Source organism: Haliotis rubra, unplaced genomic scaffold (genome assembly GCF_003918875.1).
Source record: "Haliotis rubra isolate DU_JTF1 unplaced genomic scaffold, ASM391887v1 Scf12, whole genome shotgun sequence".
Taxonomy (NCBI): Eukaryota; Metazoa; Mollusca; class Gastropoda; order Lepetellida; family Haliotidae; genus Haliotis; species Haliotis rubra.
Genome location: NW_025765114.1, coordinates 2,818,628 through 2,826,179, shown reverse-complemented (window position 1 = coordinate 2,826,179; position 7,552 = coordinate 2,818,628).

The following is a 7,552-nucleotide window of genomic DNA, read 5'->3' as shown; positions in this document are numbered from 1 at the left end:
GTAAAAAAAAGTGGAAATCCACTTTTGGATACTCTCTCCACAATTGAAGAATTTTAATACGTTTATCATACATTTTCTATCTACTGAATCAAACGTTTTTTCAAAGTCTATAAGTAATAATAATCCTGGAATCTGAAATGCATCAGTATAATCCATTAAATCATATATACTTCTGGTGACTTCCCCTACATATCTGCCTGACACAAATCCCTTTTGGTTTTCATTTATTAACAACTCTAAGACTTTTTTAATTCTATTAGCTATGGCTGCCGATGCCAATTTATATGAAGTGTTCAACAGTGATATTGGTCGCCAATTCTTGAGGTATATTCTTGGTTTGTTATCCTTAGGCAAGCATGTAATTAAACCCTGTTTTTGAGTTACTGATAGGGATCCTACTTTATAAGCATAGTTAAGAGAACTTAAAAGGTACTTATTCAAGTCATTCCAGAAAAAAATTAAGAATTCAGATGTAATACCATCTGGTCCTGGGCTTTTTTCATTTTTCTTTTTTTTCAATGCTAACAGAAGTTCTTTGTATGTTAGCTCTCCCTCTAGTGAACTTGAGAGACACTCAGACAATTTAGGTACTTCATATTTTCCCACTGTTTCTTCTAAGTCAATTTCACTACAACTTTCATTTGTATACAATTTTTTATAGAAGTTTTTAGTTTCTTCTAATATTTCTTCCTGTTCTTTAATTACATTTCCAGCTTTTGTTTCAATTTGATTTATAGATTTATAAAGGAAATTTCTGCGCTCCATATGTAGGAAATATTTACTTGCTTTCTCTCCCTGCTCTATCCATTTAGCTTTTGACCTTACAAAGGAACCTTTGGTTTTTATTAAATTCATTTCTTCTAACTTTTCTTTGGCTTCATTAATTCTTTTTACTAGTTCTTCTTTTTCATACAAGTGACTACTTTCATCTAGTTGTATTTCTAATTTCTCAATGTCTTTTTCTAGCCGTAGATCATTTTCCTTAGTCTTTTCTTTTTTGTAGCGGAGTACCAAATAGTAATTCCTCTTATTTCCATTATAATCATTTCCCAAAGCAGCTGATCATTTATAGTGTATGTATTTTCACCCTTCTCTGGCGTTTTATAAAGATTTATTACATTACCTATTGTATCTTTAACTTTTCTTATGTATTCTTTATCTTTTAAGAGAGAGTTGTTAAATTTCCAAAACCCTTTCCCCCTGCTTAACTCTGTTGTTGTTAATGTTATGGATATAATTGAGTGATCTGTACATATACTAGAAATTATTTCCGTTTCGTGAACTGCGTTCATTATATTGTGTGAAACTATAAAAAAAATCAAGACGTGCTTGTTTAATAGGTGTGGGTTGTCGCCAGGTAAATCTTAGACTACTCGGATGCATTTCCCTCCAGGGATCCTTGAGATTCATTATATCTACAATTTCTAATACTTCTTTCCGAGCCGCAGGATTATTGATGTGTTTATAATTACATGTATATGTATCCATATCGCTATCCATGACTAAATTCCAATCACCACAAAAAATAAATTTTTCAGTGTCATTCTTATTTGCTAGCTCTTCTGCCCTTTCCTTCACATGTTTGTAGAATTCAGGTTTGTCCTGATTAGGGCCATATACATTGAACAGAGTATAAATAAATTCATTTATTTTTATATTTAACCCCACAAAGTTTCCTTCTTTATTATCATATGAAGTATTTAAGACTGAAAATTCAAAGTTATTATTAAACATGATAGCTGTCCCTCTTGCATTGCCTTTGTAAGTACTAATATAACATTCTTTATAGCCCCATTGTTGTTTTATCAATTGTTCCTGATCTCTGGTAAAGTGGACATCCTGTAAACAGAATATTTGGGCTTTCTTCTTCCTTAGAAACCGAAAAACCTTTTTTCTCTTAAGTGCATTGTTTAATCCCCTACAGTTCATAGATAAAATCTTGAACTTTTTATTACCTTAACTTTTTATTACCTTGCTAATAATTATTACTCATTTTACTATTACTGCATCATTTTCAGTGAGTCAGCTAAACACATTTGTTGTAAATGTTCCCAAACAAGAAATAAGTTCCATGAATGTCAAAGACACGGTCTTGACTGTGTGCAGTAGCCACTTATTGTGTTCTTGTTGTTAAGGTATTTCTTTTCTTATAGAAAATAGTAATTTAACATTTAGGAATTAAACTAATCAATAAACTAATTATGAACTATAAAACAATGGATATATGATTCGAATGATTGCTTTATTAAAAGGGAAAATGATATGGTACCACTTTAACAGACACATGGTGAACGTTAACAATACTTCATCTAGTGTTTGAAAAATAGTATCTGCATTTGTGCTGTGTTAATTTGTGGTAGATACAAGGGTCGTTGTTTGATTCCTCTTCGCCAGGCGATGTAACATGAATGTTGACTTTTTTCAAACTGACCACCATTTAAGACAGTCTTTTGAAAGAAAGAGAATACCCGATCGTCTCAATTAATCGCCTTTTTTTATTTCTGTTCAATATATTGGTAACCTTGATGAGAGCGTATACGTGAGAAAGGTTCATTCCCGGTTAGCAAAGTCTTAGAAATGACGGACTGAGGTCACACCAATGTATCAGACGATTTTTCATTATTATTTCATCCAATACAATTTTACGGTTCTCATCATTATTATATACCTGCAACACACCAACTATTACAATACTCTTCACCATTATTACATCCCTGCAACACACTAACTATAACAATACCCTTCATCATGATTATATCCCTGCAACACACCATTACAATACTCTTCATCACTTCTACATACCTGCAACACATCAACTATTACAATACTCTTCATCATTATTACATCCCTGCAACACACAAACTATTAAAATACTCTTCATCATTATTACATCCCTGCAACACACTATTACAATACTCTTCATCACTTTTACATACCTGCAACACACAAACTATTACAATACTCTTCATCATGTTTACATCCCTGTAACACACCAACTATTACAATACTCTTCACCATTAGTACATCCCTGCAACACACCAACTATTACAATACTCTTCATCATGTTTACATCCCTGTAACACACCAACTATTACAATACTCTTCACCATTATTACATACCTGCAACACACCAACTATTACAATATTCTTCATCATTATTACATCCCTGCAACACACAAACTATTAAAATACTCTTCATCATTATTACATCCCTGCAACACACTATTACAATACTCTTCATCACTTTTACATACCTGCAACACACAAACTATTACAATACTCTTCATCATGTTTACATCCCTGTAACACACCAACTATTACAATACTCTTCACCATTATTACATACCTGCAACACACCAACTATTACACTATTCTTCACCATTATTACATACCTGCAACACACCAACTATTACAATATTCTTCATCATTATTACATACCTGCAACACGTCAACTATTACAATCCTCTTCACCATTATTACATACCTGCAACACACTAACTATTACAATACTCTTCATCATTATTACATACCTGCAACACACCAACTATTACAATATTCTTCATCATTTTACGTCCCTGTAACACACCAACTATTACAATACTCTTTATCATTTTTACATCCCTGTAACACACCAACTATTACAATATTCTTCATCATTTTTACATCCCTGTAACACACCAACTATTACAATACTCTTTATCATTTTTACATCCCTGTTACACACCAACTATTACAATACTCTTCACCATTATTACATACCTGCAACACACCAACTATTACAATACTCTTTATCATGTTTACATCCCTGTAACACACCAACTATAACAATACTCTTCACCATTATTACATACCTGCAACACACCAACTATTACAATATTCTTCATCATTATTACATCCCTGCAACACACAAACTATTAAAATACTCTTCATCATTATTACATCCCTGCAAACACACTATTACAATACTCTTCATCACTTTTACATACCTGCAAACACACAAACTATTATTACAATACTCTTTCATCATTTTTACATCCCTGTAACACACCAACTATTACAATACTCTTTCACCATTATTACATACCTGCAACACACCAACTATTACACTATTCTTCACCATTATTACATACCTGCAACACACCAACTATTACAATATTCTTCATCATTATTACATACCTGCAACACGTCAACTATTACAATCCTCTTCACCATTATTACATACCTGCAACACACTAACTATTACAATACTCTTCATCATTATTACATACCTGCAAACACACCAACTATTACAATATTCTTTTCATCATTTTACATCCCTGTAACACACCAACTATTACAATACTCTTTATCATTTTACATCCCTGTAACACACCAACTATTACAATACTCTTCATCACTTTTTTACATACCTTAAAACAACCAACTATTACAATATTCTTTCATCATTTTTACATCCCTGTAACACACCAACTATTATAATATTCTTTTATCATTTTTACATTCCTGTAACACACCAACTATTACAATATTCTTTTATCATTCTTTTACATCCCTGTAACACACCAACTATTACAATATAATCTTCATCACTTTATTATATCCCTGTAACACACCAACTATTACAATATTCTTTATCATTTTTACATCCCTGTAACACACCAACTATTACAATACTCTTTATCATTATTACATACCTGCAACACACCAACTATTATAATACTCATCATCACTTTACATACCTGCAACACACCAACTATTACAATACTCTTCATCATTTTACATCCCTGTAACACACCAACTATTACACATTCTTTTTATATTTTTACATCCCTGTAACACACCAACTATTACAATACTCTTCACTCATTTTTACATACCTGTAACACACCAACTATTAAATACACCAACTATTACAATACTCTTCACCATTATTACATCCACTACAGCACACCAACTATTACATATAATACTCTCTTCTCATCACTTTTACATACCTGCAACACAATTAACTATTCCATAATACTTCACCATTCTTACATACCTGCCACACACCCTTTTACAATACTCTTTCCCCATACCTGCACAAACCGTCATAATACTCTACTCTTTTATCATTTTACATCCCTGTAACATTACACAATCATAATACTATATTTCATCATTTTCATCCCTGTAACACAACAATTAACTATTCTTGTTCATTACTTTTTACATACCTGCAACACACACCAACTATTACAATACTTCTTTCTATCATTTTTACATCCCTGTAAACACCAACTATTACAACTATCCCTTACAATTACTTCTTTCATCACTTTTACATACCTGCAACACACCAACTTTTATCAATATCCCTGTAACACACCAACTTTTATCACTTTTACATACCTGCAACACACACCAACTATTATACAATACCTTTTATCATTTTTTACATACCTGCAACACACCAACTATTACATAATACTTTTCTTACCATTATACATACCTGCAACACACCAATTCATTACAATACTTCTTCTATCACTTTTACATACCTGCAAATGACACACCAACTATTACAATAACTGCCATAATACTCTTCTTATCACTTTTTTATATACCTGCAAATAGACACCAACTATTTATAATACTCTTCTCAATTATTATTACATCCCTTGCAGCACACCAACTATTACAATACTCTTTCATCACTTTTTATATACCTGCAACACACCAACTGTTACAAAACTCTCTTCACCATTATTACATACCTGCTACACACCAACTATTACAATACTCTTTCATCACCTTTTACATACCTGCAACACACTCAACTATTCACAATACTCTTTATCATTTTTACATCCCCTGTAACACACCAACTATTACAATATTCTTTCACCATTATTACATACCTGCAACACACCAACTATTACAATATTCTTCACCATTATTACATACCTGTAACACATCAACTATTACATAATATTCTTCTCACCATTATTACATACCTGTAACACACCAACTATTACAATATTTCTTTTATCATTTTTACATCCCTGTAACACACAAACTATTATTGCCAATACTTTTCACTTCATTATTATTACATACCCTAGTACAATACTTTTCAACTATTACACCAACTAGTACTAATACTCTTTACTCTACTCCTTATACATCCTGCAACACACCAAAACTATTACAATACTCCCTGTTCAACAATATTCTTTTCATTACATACCTGCAAACACACCAACTATCATTTTACATCCCTGTAACACACACAACTACTTACAATACTCTCTTTCATCATTTTTACATCCCTCTGCAATTAGTACAATACACACACCACCTTTCAACTATTACTTTCATCACTTTTACATACCTTAAAAATATATCAACGATTACATTTTTACAGTCCCCTGTAACACTTTTATCATTTTTACATACCTGCAACAACCTATTACAAGCAATATTCTTCATCCCTGTAACACACCAACTATTATCATATTACATACCTGTAACACACCCTAATCCACAGTTGCTCTTTTAAACTTTTTACATACACACTAATCTTACAATACTATCATTTCTATTACATACCTGCAAATACAATCTCAACTAATTACTATTTCTTTTATCATTTTTACACTTCTTCTTATTCTTTACAGCTCATTACATTCCTGTAACACACTATTACAACTATTACAATACTCTATTACAATTAATCATTTTTACCTTGCAACATACACCAACTATTACAATATTCTTTCATCATTTTTATATCCCTGTAACACACATACCAATATCAATATTACAATACTCATCAATCTTCATCATTTTTACATATCCCTGTAACACACCAACTATTACAATACTCTTTCATCATTATTACATACCTGCAACATAACGTTACAATACTTTTCATCACTATTTACTTTACATACCTGTAACACACCAACTATTACACAATCAACTTTGTATATACCTGCAACACACCAACTATTACAATACTCTTCTATCATTTTTTCTGTCATTTACTCTTTATCATACATCCCTGTAACACACCAATCCATATAATACTCTTTCACTACTTTTACATAAATTCTAACACAACCAACTACAATATTCTTTCATCACTTTTACAATCTTCAACTATTACATCATTTTATATACCTATACATTCTCTTACTTTTTATATATTGAACTATTACATATAATATACCTACATTGCAAACACACACCAAACTATACAATACTTTTTTACATACCTGCCTAAATAACACACCAACTATTACAATATTCTTCATCTTCTTTATCATTTTATATCCCTGTAACACAATAAACTATTATAATATATTTCTTCATCATTATTACATACCTGTAAATACACCAACTATTACAATACTCTTTTATCCCCTTGTAATACACCAACTATTACAATATTCTCTTCATTCACTTTTACTATACCCTGTAAACACAATATCATAACTATTACAATATTCTTTCATCATTTATTACATCCCTGTACACTATCAACTACTATACAATACTCTAATATTCT